This window comes from Pantherophis guttatus, chromosome 7 (genome assembly GCF_059756535.1).
Source record: "Pantherophis guttatus breed Tessera chromosome 7, ASM5975653v1, whole genome shotgun sequence".
In the NCBI taxonomy this organism is placed as follows: domain Eukaryota; kingdom Metazoa; phylum Chordata; class Lepidosauria; order Squamata; family Colubridae; genus Pantherophis; species Pantherophis guttatus.
This window is the reverse complement of record NC_142069.1, coordinates 20,475,440-20,495,134: the sequence shown is the minus strand read 5'-3', so window position 1 is coordinate 20,495,134 and position 19,695 is coordinate 20,475,440. Positions and strand designations below refer to the sequence as shown.

The following is a 19,695-nucleotide window of genomic DNA, read 5'->3' as shown; positions in this document are numbered from 1 at the left end:
ACCAGTTGTTGTGATTAAAGGCTCCAAAGGTAAGTCAACTAGTCAGCTAGCTTGGAATGTTTTCCACACATTTTACATCAAACGGCAGTGTTAAATTCTTTGGACCTCTACTCGGCAATAGAATAACCAAAAAAGTCTGGTTGTACTTAGATTTTTACCAATATGATCAAAAAATAATTGAGAAAAATACTTACATCACTTTCACAATTACTTTAGAATAGAATAGAATAGAATAGAATAGAATAGAATAGAATAGAATAGAATAGAATAGAATAGAATAGAATAGAATAGAATAAGAGAGTTGGAAGGGACCTTGGAGGTCTTCTAGTCCAACCCCCTGCCCAGGCAGGAAACCCTACACCACTTCAGAAAAATGGTTATCCAACATCTTATAAATTTCCAGTGTTGGAGCATTTACAACTTCTGCAGGCAAGTTGTTCCGCTTATTAATTGTTCTAACTGTCAGGAAATTTCTCCTTAGTTCTAAATTGCTTCTCTCGATTAGTTTCCACCCATTGCTTCTTGTTCTACCCTCAGGTGCCTTGAAGAATAGTTTGACTCCCTCTTCTTTGTGGCAACCCCTGAAATAATGGAACACTGCTATCATGTGTCCCCTAGTCCTTCTTTTCATTAAACTAGACATACCCAGTTCCTGCAACCGTTCTTCATATGTTTTTGCCTCAAGTCCCCTACGTTACTTCGTTCCCCTAGAACTTTGTTCTAGTGCATGTACCATTTTTCACGTGAACACATATTTTCCTCTATGCATCTAAACCAGACTTCCCTAATATAGTGTTCTTCCAGAATTCCTGATCATTGGTCAAGCAAGACAAGTCTAGTGGAATTTATAATCCAACCCAACGGAATAAGCATGTCAGAAAAGGTTGCTGTGCATACATTCTTGCATCATGTCTCACTGCTAGATCAAGAGTCTCCTATTTATCATATCATTTTTCATTCCTTAATAAGGTCTTTTCTTCTGCCTCTTCATTGTTTTCATCACCGTTCTTTATACTGTAGGGATCTTTTCTTGTGCCAAGATAGCATTTGCCTTATCCACTCCATGCAATCAGAATATGTATTTTGAATCAGAATTGTCCTCTTATTCGGGATTTTCCTCTGCCTTGCCCTTTTCCAAGCCAAACTCCTTGTATCTTCCTCTCCCCCTCCCTCCCTCCCTCCCTCCCTCCCTCTCTTTCTCTCTCTCTCTCTCCTTCTCTCTCATTTTGCCTGGTTCAACTCCTGTTAAACTCCGGATCATCACTGATGGAACTTTATTGAGGTTTTATTTTATTATATAAATAATAAAGGAATTTTATTATTTATTATATAAATAATAAAGGAATAATAGAAGAAAGGAGGCCAGGAAAAGGGGGTATGAGATACAAGGGGAAAGAGAAAAAAAAGGAAGGGGGCATTGACTTCCAATTCTTCTTTTTTAAAAAAAAAATTATTTATAACACAACACAATATAACAAACACAAAACACAAAACACATAATATATGTTCCCTTTTTACAACTGTTTCGTAACGGTAATCTTCTAATATTTACATTTTCCCCCAATTCCCCTTATACTATTCATTTCCTTCTTGTCCCATTATCTCTTATTTACACTATAATTCCTAACATTCATGATATTAATTTTATACATTTTATACATTGTTCTATAAACATTTTACATTTATGATTTCTCCCCTTTCGTTATTGTTCACTATTTCTAATCTCCAGCCAGTTGTACCATTTGTTCCATATTACATAGTATTCCGTATCTTCCTTTTCTTTAAGTTCTTTTGCTAATTTGTCCATCTCGGCACACTCTAAAAAATTTTTTCATCAATTCTTCCTCTGGATAAACACGCTCCAGCCTCAACTTTTTGCTTTTACAGATTAATATACAATGAGCCATTCCTGTAACATCAAATCTTTCTAATCAGCAAAACCAAAGTCTAACTTTTATTTATTTTTTCTTCACAAAAAAAAATTAATAAAAATCACCGACTGAACTTAATAAACATACATATGCGCTCACTACAACCTGGTGGGCACAACTAGAAGATTCAGAGTGAGAAGACCCAGGAAACAAAACCTTAAAGTTTGGCCTCCCAAGGACTCTCTAACAGTGACTACTAAATTGTAATTTGAATTGTAATAAGATTTTTAAAAAATCACGAAGAATCATATTAACTGTAGTTAAGTCATGTCATACTAATCTGATTGTTCTCCTACCTCCCACTTTTCCAGACTGTGACTTATGATACGTAACTCAAAGGCCAAATGAGTCCTTCATTCGTGTCCCCTCCCAGGATGATTGTATGTCTCTTCTAAAAATATTAACCATGTGGTAAATTTGCTAATTGACCTTTTGAGCAAAAAACACCAAATAGCAGCTATCCCAATTTAAACAACCACATTTCTCTACTGTCATTTAGCAGGGAGAAAAAAAAAAAAAATTCTGAGGAAAGCAAACTCATAGAACATATAAACATGGACGTGCACAAGAATTAAAGCTGAGCAGAAATTAGCCTTTTGAGAATCTCCATTCTAGATGGCCCCATGAAAAAGGGGGAAGATTTCATTATATTTATAAATAAAATTTATTATAAATAAATACTTTTATTATAAATAAAAGTAATTATTAATTAGTATTGAACAACAGCATAAAATAGCTTTTTTTTTTTTGCTAAGTATTTACATTTCGCTTCATTTCTATTACCGTTATAGACACAACCATGTTAGCAGTCCTGTTGCATTCTACGTTCAGATTTCAGAAAGTGGTTCGAAAATATATTGGAAAGTGGTCTTTTGTTTCAAGGTAGAGGCAAAAAGTTTTTTTAAAAAAATAAAGGAAGAATAGACACTTTAAAAAAAAAACAACTCTTCTGGGACATTTCAACTTACCTCTATTAAAACAATGCTTCAAGTCCTTCTTTTTTTTTATTCCCTTATCAAAAGAAAATATTTATAGAAGGCATGGATGTAGGGGGCAGGGGCTTAGTGATGCATTAAAGACCCAGTTTTCCACATCTCCCATAACAGATTTCTATGGCAACAGCACACACTGAGAAAAAGGTAGAATATTGCATATATAGGTCACAGTATCAATAACAATTAAGATACACTGGTGGTCTGAGTGACATTGCAATGTTTGGGATTAATTCAGCAGCACAAAAGGACACTCATTTAGTGGTATAAGAGACAAATTTGGGGGGGGAAGGAATGAGTCTGAGAAGTATAAAAAAAGAACTTGATGGTCAAATCTACTGAAAAGCAACAGTCATGTAAGAATGATTAACTGCTGATAATTTTAATAATATAGTCAGAAGCTATAAGGAAAGATGCTTTAAACGTTGTTGCTATTAGTCTTAATGGATATGTGCATCATATTTTATGCAAAAATAATACGGTTCGCAAAATTAAAGGAGGAGGAGATGGATTTACATCATCACCATCAATCTAGAATCTTTTGTCTTCATTCACATAGCTGGGTTAACCTGTGAGTCTACGCTGATCTATGTTTTTCATCTATTATACCGTAAAGTCCAATGTGTGCTCATAAGCATTCCTGCCATCTTCTGTTGTTCTCGCTGTTTCCTTGAATGCATGATTGTTTCAGGTTTGCTTCTGAGTTATAGCCAAAAGTATATCAGGACAACACTGACAAGGCATGTGGCTATTACAAGAGTAGACTTTTTATGGTCCCGGGTTTCACGAACACCCAAACTTCCTTTTTAGATCTCCAGAACATCCATTACATTTACTGCTTAAAATCAGCAACAAGGTTTAGTCTATCTGGAGGCATGAAATGCATAATTGTTGCAGAATGGGCTTCATAGGATTTTTAAAATATCTCCCCCTCAAATAAATAAAAGATTCCTATCACATCTCCTTAATGTGAGGCATTTGATCTTTCCCCCAAAAATGTTCAATTTAGCCCACAACCAGCAAAATTTTCCTTTTCTGTTTTATAGAAAATAAGTGCCATTCTTTACTAATCAAAGTTTGGTTACAATCATGTAACTGCTTCAAATAATTACCAAGATATATCTCAACCAGAGTTAAGTTCTGTGATATATGGTGTGTGTGTGTGTGTGTGTGTGTGTGTGTGTGTGTGTGTGTAAACAGGGAATGGGGGGGGTGGGGCTTTCAAGTTCCCTGCACATTCCCTGCACATTCACACTTAGGGCTGACAAAGAATGCAAAACAGCTCTTTGCTGTAGCCAAGATGGTTGGGGTGGGGGGTATTCCAAATTAATTGTTTACATTGATGTATTAAAATGGTACACCAACTATTTTACACAATTTCAACCTTTCACTGTACTATAGTTTTATTCAATTTGTCTATATTATATTTTGAAAAATGTCCTTGCCTCAAAAATATAAACTTGTTCTATATAAACATGGTAGTTTTGGTTCAAAAATGTGTGAAAGCAAGTTCAAAACCCCAGAAAGTTGGGTCAACTGCAGATTTGTAGGCTTCCTAGATGCCTTTTGGTGGATCACCATGTTAAAGGAAATGCTGGCTAGTTGAATCTAGATCTGATTTAGCAAGATGATTCCTAGCTGGCCTCTTTATTTGGGGCTGTTTATCAGAACAGTAGCATTTCTTGGAGATGTTTTTATTGTACAATCCCATAGACCCGTGATGGCGAACCTATGGCATGCGTGCCACAGGTGGCACACGGAGCCATATCTGTGGGCACGCAAGTGTTGCCCTAGCTCAGCTCCAGCATGCATGTGCGTGCCGGCCAACTGATTTTCAGGCCTTCCGGTCCCACCGGAAATCAGGAAACGGGCCATTTCTGGCCTCTGGATGGCCTCCAGGGGGGTGGGGAAGGCCGTTTTCGCCCTCCCCAGGCTCCAAGAAAGCCTCTGGAGCCTGGGGAGGGCAAAAAACGGGCCTACCGGTAACGTTTTTGAGTGCTGGGGGGGTCACACGTGCATGTGCAGGGGGCAGGACATGGGGGGGCATTGAATTATGGGTGTGGGCATACACACACATGACACACACACCCGCATTCCCTCCACTTTTGGCACGCGATGGCAAAAAGATTAGCCATCACTGCCATAGACAATAAGCATAGCCCAAGTCATGCATGACCTAAAGGAGTTCACTATCATTCCTTCTCCTTCCTCCACATTAAAAGTATTTTCAACAAAGGCTAAATAGATAAATAAACAGAAGTAAATTCACCTTCTCAAAATGATAAGTAAGCCATTCACAAATAAAGAAAGAAGAGGCTTATATTTCATATTCAGTAAATTAGCATTTTTCAGAGCAAACATTAAAGGAAGAGGTATTAATTTTAAAAAGAAATTCAGTTAACAAAACTAAATTAACTGCAGCTAGAATTGTATTTGCACAAAATTGGAAAAGTGAAGAGATCCCTACTGATGAGAAGGTGATGAGGAAAATATTAGAAAGTGCAGAAATGAACAGATTAACACTTGCAATTATGGAGAAAGAACGAATGGAATATTATACAATATGGGAATTATTTTATCAATGGTTAGAGAATAAAAGTGGATGTTGGTAATAAAAGAAGGAGATTAAAGAAGAGTAGAAAATATCATAAGATAGAGATGTAAACAATATGATGATTGTTATTATGATTATTAGGGTTTTGTTTAATATTATTATAAGATTCTTATTAGAAGATATGTTAAGAAGGAAAAATAAATAAGTTTACTATGTTCAATATTACAACTGTAAAATCAGAGAATTAATATCAATGTAATAAATACTGTTGTAAATTTTGATGGTTATTGCACAGAGATATTTGCATCTAGATGACACACTGTTTAAGGGAAGATGGAATGTTTATATTAAAACAAACAAACAAACCTAAAATAAATTTAAGAATAAGTCCTAAACATCTACTGAATTGCTTCATAGAGTAAGCCATCAGTAAGCCATAGAGTAAGCTTGTGTCACATCTCTTACGCCATGAATTTTGGTTTACATGAGTAGGTCACATTTACATATAAACCCAAACCAAAACTAAACAAATTATATTATGGTTTCAAGTTCATTATATAAACTACTGTTTTTCATACTTGGAAACTTTAAGACGTTCAACTTCCAGAATTCCCCAGAAAATATGAAAAACACTGCTATAAATCTATTACTGGAGTCTGGATAGGTACAGTTTCTTTGTGTTCCAAGTGGAGTAGATGGGGGTGGTAAGAAATGGCATAGATGCAGGGTGGATAAAAATCAATGATTTTTTTAAAAAAATCAAAAAAATCAGATTTTTTAAATTTAAATCGGATTTTTTTATTTAAATCAGATTTTTTTGATTTTTATTGAATTTATTTTAATAAAAAACTTGGGGTAAAAATCTGTCGTAAGATAGTTTTCTATTTAAGATACATAAATAATTTAGTTTATTCAACATGAAATGGAGCTTAGTTATATAGTACAAGGCTGTATATTCTGCAACACTGGGACTATCGGTGAGTCAACAGCGGGTCAAAGGAGTAGCAGAGATGACAGTTGCTCTTTAAAAATTATGATTTAAATCGAGTTGATTTAAATCAAGTCTTTTTACTAGTGATTTAAATCATGGTTTAAATCATGATTTAAATCGACTCGATTTAAATCAAATCCACCCTGCATAGATGAGAGGAAAAAGCTGCATCTTATCTATCATGGTTTAAATCATGGTTTAAATCATGATTTAAATCGACTCGATTTAAATCAAATCCACCCTGCATAGATGAGAGGAAAAAGCTGCATCTTATCTATAATTGATGATCAAACAAATACTTCCTGACATTAGTAACAAGGGAGATATATTGGAATGACTTTCTACATTTTCTTCAATTTCATGGTGGCGCAGTAGTTAGAGTGCAGTACTGCAGGCTACTTCTGCTGCCTGCCGGCTGCCTGCAATTTGGCAATTCAAATCCCACCTCAAAGGTTGACTCAGCCTTCCACCCTTCTGAGGTTGGTAAAATGAGAACCCAGATTGTTGGGGGCAATATGCTGATTCTGTAAACTGCTTAGAGAGGGCTGTAAAGCACTGCAAAGTGGTATATAAGTCTAAATGCTATTGCTATTCAAAAGGTCTCAGGTCCTCACAAACCGATGCACAAACTCAAAGGAAGCATAAGGAATGAAGAATTCATTGTAAAACCTCATTCTGGTATTGATTGATGAGCTGATATTGGATTAGACTGAGCCTATTTCAAACACCTCAAAACACCTCAGACTGAGAATGGATTCTATTAGGCAGCATGGAAAAATCGTCCCAGTGGGATGCGGTGAGTAGATGCAATGTTATATAATATTTATTTATGGGTATTGGAACATCCTTGTAGGATCAGCCAAACTGTCTGTTCCATGCAAGTAGTCTTCACATCTACAAATGGGACCAGCAACTCCTTCACTAAGCAGCAGTGGTTAAGTGAAGTGTGACATGACCCTCCCACCTTATGATTTCAGTTCTGGCTGCACTTGTTAAGCAAATCACTCAATGCCTCAATTTGCGAGTTCCTAAAGGCTTCCTCATTGACTTTGCTTGTCAGAAACTGGCTAGAATGCTCACAAATGGTGATCCCAAGACCACAGGGCAGTGTAACCCTCATAAAAGTGCACTGATTGCCAAGTGCCCAAATCACAACCACCTGAGTGCAGAGAGGCTGCAGCGGCCACAACTTTGAGGACCAGCTGTAAATCTCCTTTTTCAGCGCCATGATACATTTGAACAGTCCTTGAACAAGGGGTCAGTAAGTGAGGATTACCTGTACACATTTTACTAAAAGGGGATAGGTATTTTATGGGTAAAGATACATGGTTCAGAGACAATATAATTCATCAGATACAAAAGCACAATATCTTAGGGCTGGCGAAACAGATTTTCCCTAGTTCTGCCTTCCATTCCTGCATTGTCTCCATTAGAGGAAATGCAATCCTATTTTGTTAAGTGACCTTTTGTTCCCAAAACACATCAACACACTTCTCAAATTTAAAAAGAATGGGCTAAAGAAATATGTAGAGAAATTAGGAATATTATTCAGACTTCCTAGAAGAAAACAAAAACTAGACTAGACTAGACTAGACTAGACTAGACTAGACTAGACTAGACTAGACTTCGACTAGAATAGAATAGAATAGAATAGAATAGAATAGAATAGAATAGAATAGAATAGAATAGAATAGAATAGAATAGAATTTTTTATTGGCCAAGTGTGATTGAACACTCAAGGAATTTGTCTCTGGTGCAGGAGCTCTCGCAATGAAATGAAATGAAATTTTCCCTAGTTCTGCCATTCATTCCCACATTGTCTCCATTAGAGGAAATGCAATCCTATTTTGTTAAGTGACCTTTTGTTCCCAAACACATCAACACACTTCTCAAATTTAAAAAGAATGGACTAAAGAAATATGTAGAGAAATTAGGAATATTATTCAGACTTCCTAGAAGAAAACAACAACTAGACTACAAAAATAGAATAGAATAGAATAGAATAGAATAGAATAGAATAGAATAGAATAGAATAGAATAGAACAGAACAGAACAGAACAGAACAGAATAGAATAGAATAGAATAGAATTTTTTATTGGCCAAGTGTGATTGAACACACAAGGAATTTGTCTCCGGTGCAGAAGCTCTCACTATGAAATGAAATGAATCTTCTTTGGAAAACTAAAAAAATGGAAAGAAACATATTTCATCTCCTATGCAAAGCACAATTACTTAACTCAGTTGAATTTAGTTGAGTATAAATGTGCTTATCACTACAATCATATGATGTCAACTTTTGACAGGTCCCAGTGACTTATTCCCAAGGAAAGCCTATACAGGTTTGGAGCTTTATAGTCTAAAATTAGAGATAGCATAGACTTATTTTGCCATGTATTCTAGATTAAGCCAGTCACACAAAATGTTTAAGTCAATCAGATTTTTTTTAAAAAAAAAAAAATACAATATGGCCTTCATAAATCAGGCAGTATATATTTTTACATTTTTTAAACAGGAGTACTTCTAAATCTTGTTGATGGCAAGCAACATCTTACAGGAAGCAATCTCTTCTCTTATTTTCATGCACAAATCTTCCTTCTTAAATTGAAATCTGTGTCACACATGCATGTAGTCTAAATACAAATTTTTCTTGTTTTATAATTATTTCTTATTTACACATAAGCATAGGTTAAATTAACCAGCGGTTTATAACACATAGAACTCACTGATTAAATTTTCTAAAATATTATAAAAGTCTATTTATGTACTGTATACAAGTGTACATACGGTATGTGTGTTTATTTCTATATATGTTTATTTCTATATACACATATAAATATATAGAGATGCTAGAGAAAGACGGTCAGACAGACCTTTTTTTTTTTTGAGGTTATGTATCAGATACACAGCCAAAAACCCGCAAGACCATTAGTGACATCCAAAATCTTGCTATGGCTTCCAAAGATACAGAGTGGTTGCTAAATTGTCATTTTCAACATCCCAAAAAAATATTGCATGCATAATAGGAGATCTATCACACGATCTATGTTTAGTTTTAATTAAATATAAATGCAAATGAAATGTTGTTCATATCATGGCCCCAGCTACCATGTTTGAGAATGTAGCTAGGAACCTGCCAAAGCCACATTCACTTTCCATTCCAGGAAAAGATGGATACCTTGGTTATGCATTTAGAATGGAATGGAATGGAATGGAGTGGAATGGAACGGAATGGAATGGAATAGAATAGAATAGAATAGAATAGAATAGAATAGAATAGAATAGAATAGAATAGAATAGAATAGAATAGAATAGAGCCCCTCTCCCATAGAGAGGGGCTCCCTCCCATAGAGAGGGGCTCCTCCGGGTGCCGTCGGCCAAACAATGTCAACTGGCGGCCCCTAGGGGGAGAGCCTTCTCTGTGGGGGCACCTACAATCTGGAATGAGCTCCCCCCGGAGATACGGAGGATCCCGGATCTGCGCACCTTCCGTCGCGTGCTCAAGACTTTCTTATCTCATCAAGCTGGCCTGGCCTAAATCTTTTCCCCTTTTAAATGTAAATTTTAATTTGTTTTTAAATTATTGGGTATTTTAAATTTGTCTCAGCCAAATTATTTAATTCGTTTTTATTCTATTTTAAATTTTTGTATTTATGTGTTTTATTCTGTGGCTGTTCACTGCCCTGAGTCCTTCGGGAGTACGGCGGTATATAAATCCAATAAACAAACAAACAAACAATAGAATAGAATAGGATGGGATGGGATGGGATGGGATAGGATAGAATAGAATAGAATAGAATAGAATAGAATAGAATAGAATAGAATAGAATAGAATAGAATAGAATAGAATAGAATAGAATAGAATAGAATCTGGAAGGGACCTTGGAGGTCTTCTAGTCTAGCCCCCTGCTCAAGCAGGAGAACCTATACCATCTCAGACAAATGGCCGTTCAGGCTCTTTTTAAAAACCTCCAGTGATCAAGCATTCACAACTTCTGAAGGCCAGCTGTTCCACTGGTTAATTGTCCTCACTGTTAGGAAGTTTCTCCTTAATTCAAGGTTGTTTCTCTCTTTGATTAGTTTCCAACCATTATTTCTTGTCCTGCCCACTGGTGCTTTGGAGAATAATTTGACCCCTTCTTCTTCGTGGCAGCCCCACAAATACTGAAATACTGCTATCGTGTCATCCCTAATTCTTCATTTCTTTAGACTAGCCAAACCCAAAACCTGCAGCTGTTCTTCATATGGTTTAGTCTCCAGGCCTTTAACATTTGAACAATTCATTGATTACTTCATGCCCTTCAACTTTGGCTTGCTTTCCTGCAGCCATTTCATTACCAGGCTAGATAACATCATCAGTGCATGGGAGACCGGAGTTTTCTGGCAGTAAACACATAATGATGATGTTACCTTGCCTGATAATGAAATGTGGGCAGGAAAACAATCCAGTTTAAAGAACATCAAGAACTCAACAGTTTAAACTATATATTCTCTAGGACTGGGACAATTTTTGTCTCAATGGGCAATTTATTTATCACAAACAAACATTCAAAATCTTATCTCAGTAAGCTACACAGCACCTTTGTATACAGAAAGTCAAGCTTCCCAACATTAAAAAGAAAAGGAGAAAAAGAACTAAAGCTAAGAGGCCAAGTTTGTGAATGAAGTATAGTTTGAATTAAAGATTTCCAGGATCAGACCACAAGTCACATTTTTAGCTATTGCACTCTAGACACTAATTTATTTTGGATATTTATAATCTGTCTTCTCTGCCAAATGGCACTTGGAGCAGCACACAGCATTAAAATATTAAAAATACATAAACAGCCCTAGAAGCCAGCTAGTCCGAAAGCAACTGCAAATACATCAGCGGCAGCTAGAAAGCCCAACCACAATGCTGCGTCATCCCAAGAGACTTTTTCTTCTCCACCTGCTGATGAGAAAAAACAAGGAGGAAGCCAAGCAATTTTCACTAAGACACACATGGTGTAAAATGGAGTCAAATGCCTATAAAACCCCAAATGTTTTCTCCTAGCTCTCTTGAGCAAGGAGCAGCATCCATAGGAGAACTAAACACAGACCGACAGTTAGGCAGGCAATAGATGGGAAAATGTACCTTCTGAATCGAGGGACACACAATTAATGACTAGGGCCGTGATGGAGAACCTATGGTATATGTGCCTCAAGTGGCATGTGGCACCATGTCGCCTGGCACGCATGGCATCGCCCATTCCTCTTCCGGGTTTCTGGTGCACATGCGCATACGATGACCAGCTGGCCTTTGTGCATGCAGCAGTGCTGGAAACTGGAAGAGCTGGTCTTCCATTTTGCAGCATGAGCATGCACACTGGCCAGTTGATCGGCGCATGTACATAAGCGGCAGTAACTGGAAGACTTGCTTGCTGACATGCATGCGCACGCCGGAAACGGGAAGTACCTTATCTGGTGTGTGCATGTCCCCTAGGCAGCTCTTCTTCCTGGTTGTGGCCCTGATGAGTGCACTTTTCAAGGTTTGGTACCCCTTCCCTGGCGCACACTCCCTTTTTGGCACTCTGTGCCAAAAAGGTTCACCATCACTGTACTAGGGGCTCATTTTTCGGCTGAAAAGGAAAGAGGTAAATACAAATATGGGTAGATCTTTTTTGTAGGCATCTGATGTTGTTGTTGTTGTTGTTGTTGTTGTTTTTATTTACATTATTATTAATATTATTATTAATCTTCCACTATGTTATGTCTACTTTAAGGTTTGCACTGAAACTTTAGAGAGTTTCTTGCTGAAAAATGGATTGGCGGGTTCTGCAGCACCTTACTGCTTTTGTAAGAATGACAAAACCAACTTGAGATCAATACAGGGATGAAATGCTCTCAGTTCAGACCGGTTCGGCTGAACCGGTAGCGATGGTGGCTGGTGGTTCGGAGAACTGGTAGCGATGGCGGTGCTAGGCTCTGCCCACCCTCCCGGTTGTCATTACTTCCTGGAAGAAACCTGTTTTTTACCCTCTGCACATGCACAGAAGGGTTTGCGCATGTGCAGAGGGTCTGTGCGTGCACTTCTGAACTGGTTGGGAAGGTAAGTAGATTTCACCCCTGGATCAACATGTCACCAGTTCTAACCCTTTTGCACAGGTTTACATCCCACAGAACCTGGAAAAGGAGAAGGACTTACATCAAAATACCAGGAACTGGAAAGGTAAAATATTTCTATGATCTGAAGAGAAACCAGAGTGTAATGCCGCTATACTGCTTTCATCTTACACAGAGACAACCCAACTTGACTATCCGACCGCCATCAATTTTTGGAATTATGACAACAATTATCAATACTGGGGCCATAGGTTTCCCATCCCAGTTCTAAAATGTAGAAGAAAGACTTAGCATCATTAAATGCCTGCCAAAGTTCATGCACTAGTGAAGAACCAACTGCCATACTTTGGAAATAGGATTTCTGTTGCTCCTTCTCCTTATTGTTTCTGCTCTTTCAATTATCTTATCCAAGTAAACAACTTTTATAGTACATTCTGATCCCAGAAGGAAAAGCAAAGCAAACAGGTGAATGCAGCAAGGATGAAATGAGGTTAGCTGGAGACCATCTTGTCCAAGAATCTCCCAAAACCTGGAACTAATTCTGTAGCACACTTGAATAACTTAGAAGTATATTCACAATAAGTTACAGGTTTAGTAATTTTCTATAAAGAATGGCTTAATAGCTTTGCAAAAAAAGATATTGAACATTTAAATTCAAAATGTATCTGCCAAGTGTCCTAGAATCAGTTTCTTTAGACTTTTACAAATTGGAGCTTCAACCTGGAGAAGAATTAGGAATGCAAAAAGTCAAGGTTCAGGATTGAACAGAGGTGTCAGTGTAACTGAGGAGCAGACTACAGTTAAAGCTAGACATCAGAAAGAACAGAAGCTGTGGCAACCACCATGGAAAATTAGATTGAGATCTATGGCGACAAAGATCATGAGATACATAGATTAATAACTGAACGAAGAAGTATCTGAGTTCCTCTATAAATTATTGCTTTCTTTAACATCAAGCAAATGCCTCTATGTCAGCAGGACAACACTGAATCTACTAGTGGAACACCAAGAAACAATAAGGAGCACGTTTAGCACTCCTGAGATTTGCAGAAACATTATGAAAAATAAGGATAAGGAAATTTATCAGCAAATCATTCCAATCTGAACTTGCAACCGCAGATATGGAACTGGGGAAGGAAAAACACAGAAAACTGGAAGATTGAGGGTGAACTGCCTAACTTGAGTGGCTGTCTGGAATCTTATGTAACAGAGCTGTTGTAGTGCGCAGAGCTATAATGCAACATTTTTTTGTAGACACTACTTGTCAAACTCCTCTAACAGAAAGCCATATTTGTTGAGCTTTTCCTAAAGATAGTTGAAAAGGGGAAATATTATTTGACTAGAGAACCAACCTGGTATATCTTGGATTGCAGTTCTCGAAATTACGATCACGTTGACTTTTGCTGACTCAAAATTATAGATGCGTAGTTCATTATGTCTGCAGACTTCCAAACTGGGGGATGGCTTGTTGTATACTGAATTAGTATTTTTTTAGTTACTTGAATTAGTAAGTTCCTTTCATGAATGCTGTCTCATTTCTGCATGTCTTTCATATTCTGCGTCTAAACTCTGGTTATGCAATGACCTTGGCTTGTCTTGAAAAGGCTAACCAGACCTGGTTAATATTTGGAATGGACACCAATAAGAAATTCTAGGATTTGAGATTAATCTGAGGATCTTCTCAGATCCTCCTGGAGTTAACTTAATTTGGAAAGATTCTTTATCTTTGTTTATCAACGAGATCATATGCATGTACACTGAGAGCATATGCACCAAAGACAAATTCCTTGGCCAATAAAGAATTCTATCTATATCTATCTATCTATCTATCTATCTATCTATCTATCTATCTATCTATCTATCTATCAGCTGTATCCATGATTTTTTTCCAAAGTTCTATAAACTCATGAGTAAATTCGTTGCTTTTGAAAAAGGGGACTTATTCTTTGTAATAATTTGCACCCAGCTGTTCCCCTATGCAAGATTGTTAACAGCAGTTTGCATACCCACTTGCAAAGCTTATGAATGTTCATTAGTCTATGGGTGCAAAGTCTAGCCAATATGCTCATTTATATCTGCTTCTTATCATACCAACTTTCCAGCACTTGCAGGAAACAATATTGGGGGCAGTTTGAAGCCTTCCCAATGAAAAAATATTATCATGCACAGATTATTATCTTCAGACGGGGTGAGTTTCAGAAACCAAAGGAAAACAAGCAGAAGAGAAACAAGCAAAAAAACATTCACCATACAGCAGACGAAGCTTGGATGATGCGAGAGGGACTGTAAACCTACTTTCTTCACCTATAAAGTTCTCCTCTGTCTTGAGAACTCACTTTCTTCAGCATGGTAGCTTCCAAGAAACATTGTTTCACTATAGTGGGATGCTGATTAATTAGTCTTCAAGTGAGTACATCTCTGATTTACTGCAAGCTCACACCCCATTACGCAAATAAAACATGTGGGAGTTCCAAGCAGTATTTAGTTTGAAGGTAACCCCCCACCAGAACCCCAGAAGCATCTTAATGGGAATCAGCCTTCCTGATGATGAACAATGGATAAATAAAACTTGTTTGCTAAGTTGAAGTGTTTTCTTTATTACTATTATTATTTAAGGAATCAGCCACTCCTTCCTCCAACACAGAGAACAGAGGGATCTTTTGGCATTTGGAACAAGATGTTTCCCCCCCCAAAAAACTACCACAAAAATAAACTAAAGGTTTTTGTTATTGTTGTTGCCGCCACTGTTGCTGCTGATTGATTGGTTGGTTACAGACATGAAGCAGGACACACAATATTTTTTCTGACAGAAATTTTGGGGGACATGAAATGTTGGCCACTGTTCAGGGCAGGATAGTAGAGAATTTCGTAGCGCTATTTAAGAGAATGGTGAGAGCAGAAGAACATCAACAGAGCCTTGGTAGCACAGTGGACTAATGCACTGTTATTAATATCTGCTGCTTACAATTACTGCAAGTTCAAATCCCACCAGGCTCAAGGTTGACTCAGCCTTCCATCCTTTCTAAGGTAGGTGAAATGAGGACCCAGTTTGTGGGGGCAATAAGCTGACTTTGTATAAATATACAAAAGTATGAAGGCTATTGCTTAACGCATTGTAAGCCGCCCTGAGTCTCCAGAGAAGGGCGGCATATAAATTAAAGCAAAAAAAAAACAGCAGCCACTGAAGTTGAGAACTACCTTGGGAACCCTTCAAGAATCTGCCGCAAGCTGTAGTGAGAAGAAGTGTTCATTTGTCTCAGATTTTCCATCCCATGAATTCTGCAAAGCCTTTTTTTAGCCGAACAGGATCTTTCTTGACACAACAGACTAAATAGCAAAAACAAGGGCCAAAAATCAAATACAAAAGAGCAGACAAGGAACCATAAACCAAGTTGTGAGGAAACATTTGGCCACAAATCTCAGTGTCTTCCACTATTACCTGCCGTTTGATCTGTATAAGGTTGTCTGAGGTATCTAAATGCAGAAGCTGACGAGCTCTCCTTTACTAACCTGTAAATTGTGTCAGAAATGTTTTTTTTTTAACCAGATCAATTTTTTTCTTCAGTTTAGTTAGTTTGCCAACTATCTAGCAGCAAGTTGCATGTCCTCTGCTGGAAGCGTTTGCCAGAGCCCTTGATACTCATTTGATGCTGTAGATGCTAGGACTTGAACTCAGGACAGAGGCACAGCATGGCCTCTGTCCTGAGATATGGCCCATCTCACGGGTGAAATGCTCCCGGTTCAGACCGGATCGCCTGATCCGGTAGCGATGGCGGCGGGTGGTTCAGAGAACCGGTAGCAAAAATTCCTGCGCCCCGCTCCCAAGCCCAGCTGAGCCACACGATCATCAGAGGCTGTTTTTTTTACTTTTAAAACCATTTTTTCTACAACTTCTTCAGCTGAAAAAATGCTTTTAAAAGTAAAAAAAAAAGCCTCTGATGATCGCGCGGCTCAGCTGGGATCATCAGAGGCTTCTAAAAGCATTTTTTTCTGCAACCTCTTCAGCCGAAGAGGTAGGAGGAAAAAAAATGCCTTTAAAAGCCTCTGGCGATCCCAGCTGAGTTGCCTGATCATCAGAGGCTCCTAAAAACATTTTTTTCTGCAACCTCTTCGGCTGAAGAGGCTGTAGAAAAAAATGCTTTTGAAAGTAAAAAAAAAAAAAAAGTTGGCCATGCCTACCCAGTCACATTCCCCCCCCCCCCAAGCCACACACACAGAACCGATAGTAACAAATTTTAGATTTCACCCCGGCCCATCTCTATTATTATCATCAGATACATGCTGGAATATTTGGTGTGATCTCTTCATCCCAATCTGTCTGCTATGAAGGACAGATCAGTTGTGCAGCTTGAAGATATCGTCTTTTCTGTCTCTCCTGCTCTCACACGCACATATGCTGATTGCACACTCTCTTAATTGTTGAAAGCAAGACATAAACTCACATCCCAGTTTTGTTCTCCGTTCTATTGCTATGCAGACCTGCTGACCAATTTGCTGGTAAACAGTACACTGGTTTTAAATCCTTGCTTGAGTCAGTTTTAATTTTCCCCAAATGTCACTTAAGATCATGGTAATGGTTATTTCATACCAAAGGATAAAAACTATTTTCATCAAAAGTAGCCCTACTTCCCCATGATCTGTTAAAGGAGACAAAATTAGAAATTGAGGGTTTCATCAGTTATCTTTAAATAATCTCAATGTTATGTACATGGTGGAATCAAATTACACCCTGGGCTCAAAAATTGCTTTTAATTCCTTTTTTTAAATAAAGGAAAAGGAAAATTTATCCGGCTACCCAGCATAGCAAATAATTTAGCATCTAGTACTTGCAAGAATTCAGAAATATATGTATTTTCCTTATCATGCAAGTGAAACCTGAAGTTAAACCAAGTGAAATTTGGAACATGTCATATTGCTCTAATGAGCTGCTTAATCCTACACCTCTTTTCTCCTGCTATGTATTCAATGATATGTCCTAAAATGACTCTTCTTCACCGACTGAAAGATTGCGGGTCCTAATCATTCCTTTACTCTCGAGTAGCTACTGGGAGGTTTGTAAGCAACTCACATCTAAAGATAACCCACACTCTTTGCTTCCTACAGGTTTCAGCAAGGAATCTTTGGTGTACAATTTCTATTTAAACAATCAGTACTGAAAACTGCAGGGGGAATGAAATTAGGATAGTGAGGTCAAGGAAGAAAAATAACACATTCCTCAATTCACAGGACTTAAAAATCTCAGTCATGTCCTTGGATGGGAGTGATTCATCAAGAAAGAAAGAAAGAAAGAAAGAAAGAAAGAAAGAAAGAAAGAAAGAAAGAAAGAAAGAAAGGAAGGAAGGAAGGAAGGAAGGAAGGAAGGAAGGACCAACAACTATGCAATAACAGTCTGTTTTGTACTTGTATGGGAGACGCCAGGAACTCTCAGCTAAGCTAGAAAGTTGGAAAGAACATTCTGGAAGAAAGGAAGAGTAAACCACTCCTATATTGTAGCAAGAAAACAATCTGGATCATGCCCTCACCAGAATTAAGCCCAGTTTAAGAGCAATTTACTACTACAACTAAGTCTCAAATATATTTACCATCTCTTAATTGCAATTTCCTTTGCTGCTGCTGCTTTTTTGCAACCAGTTAACAGATGCAATTCAATAACTTTTCCAACCTATTATGAAGATCTCTTTGTTCCTTTACTAATTTTATACTTTTAAGGTAAGGAACGTGGGATGGCACCACCTGTTAATTACTCCCCAAATCTAGTTGGATGCCAACAATTAATTATTACATGTTACAACATTCCAACATGGATTGATAGGAATTAAAATGCAATCCATGTCTAATGATGGCACACTTAAGTTTTTAAATACGTGCAAGTACTGGACACCACAATGAGCTGCATTTGTGTGATCCATCAACCATACTCATCGCAAAGTATTTATCCATACCTGCAAGCACAAGATCATTTATATAGCAGCCTAGATCTTGCTGGCCTTTGCAAATCACACATTGCTGGGTTCCTTCTCTCCTTGCATAAGTTATCTCCTCTTTATCTCCATTGCTGCTTTTTTAAAAAAAACAACAACACTCAGTTCGATGTTTTCTTTATAGGGAAATTCAACAGGGAATATTTTTTAAAAGGGTATTGTAAACAGAAAGGCTATAAAAGGAGCAGGACAACAAAACAAAGCAACCATATCATTTAGAAAACATGGCTGTCAATTTATTTATTTTTTTAAAGAAAACGTGTATTACTGTAGACACTCAATCTTACATTATATTCTGCTTACCCAGTGTGAATATATGTGAAAAATTATTTCAGAATGTGCCCCATCAGCTGTCCTACAAATTCCATCAAAGCTGATGGATCCAAAGAGCACTAGGTTATAGTCACCGTTCTTCTCCATTCTTGTTTATCAGACCACGTCTAGAATATTGCATCAAATTCTGGATTCTTGTTTATCAGACCACATCTAGAATATTGCGTCCAGTTCTGGATTCTTGTTTATCAGACCACATCTAGAATACTGCACCCAGTTCTGGATTCTTGTTTATCAGACCACATCTGGAATACTGCATCCAGTTCTAGACACGGCATTTTAAGAAGGACACCAAAAACTGGAATGCATCAATCTTCTCAAGAGAAGACCAGCCAAGATAAGAAAAGAGTTTAGAAAGAAAAATGGAGGACAAATGGAAATACAAATGGGAATATTTACTCTGAAAAAGATGAGGAAGACAACTGATGTCTGCCTTCTAGTATAAGAAGTGTCATCATGCAGAGGTTAGGATTACCAACAATTTCTGTTCTGTTCAACAATCGAAAAGACGTTTTGTGGGGTGATAGTCACCCTTTCACTGAGCTGTTTAAATAAAAGCCAGATAGCAACCTGTTTGAGATGTGGATTCCTGCATTGGGCACCTAGATAATCTCCAAGTTTACTTCTAAATCCTACCATACATCCTAAATTTCTAATGAGGATGTGATATCCGTCAAAGATCCATGTACTTTTTCAAGGACCTGAAGGTGAATTTTCAGGAAAGAAGGGATCTTTTCCATTCCTGCTGTTTATGTCAATCTTACAAATCTCGCATGTTACAATTCTGGTGATTGACTATAGGAATTTTAGAACTAAATGCATGCTCTTCCAC

At 37.5% G+C, this 19,695-nt stretch overlaps 1 protein-coding gene across 3 annotated transcripts in view; it reads right to left on the bottom strand.

The window, feature by feature from the left end:
- The window catches only part of CHRM2 (cholinergic receptor muscarinic 2), a 193,819-nt gene that overhangs the window by 172,277 nt on the left and 1,847 nt on the right, over positions 1–19,695 (bottom strand). The gene's annotated exons all lie outside the window — the stretch shown is intronic.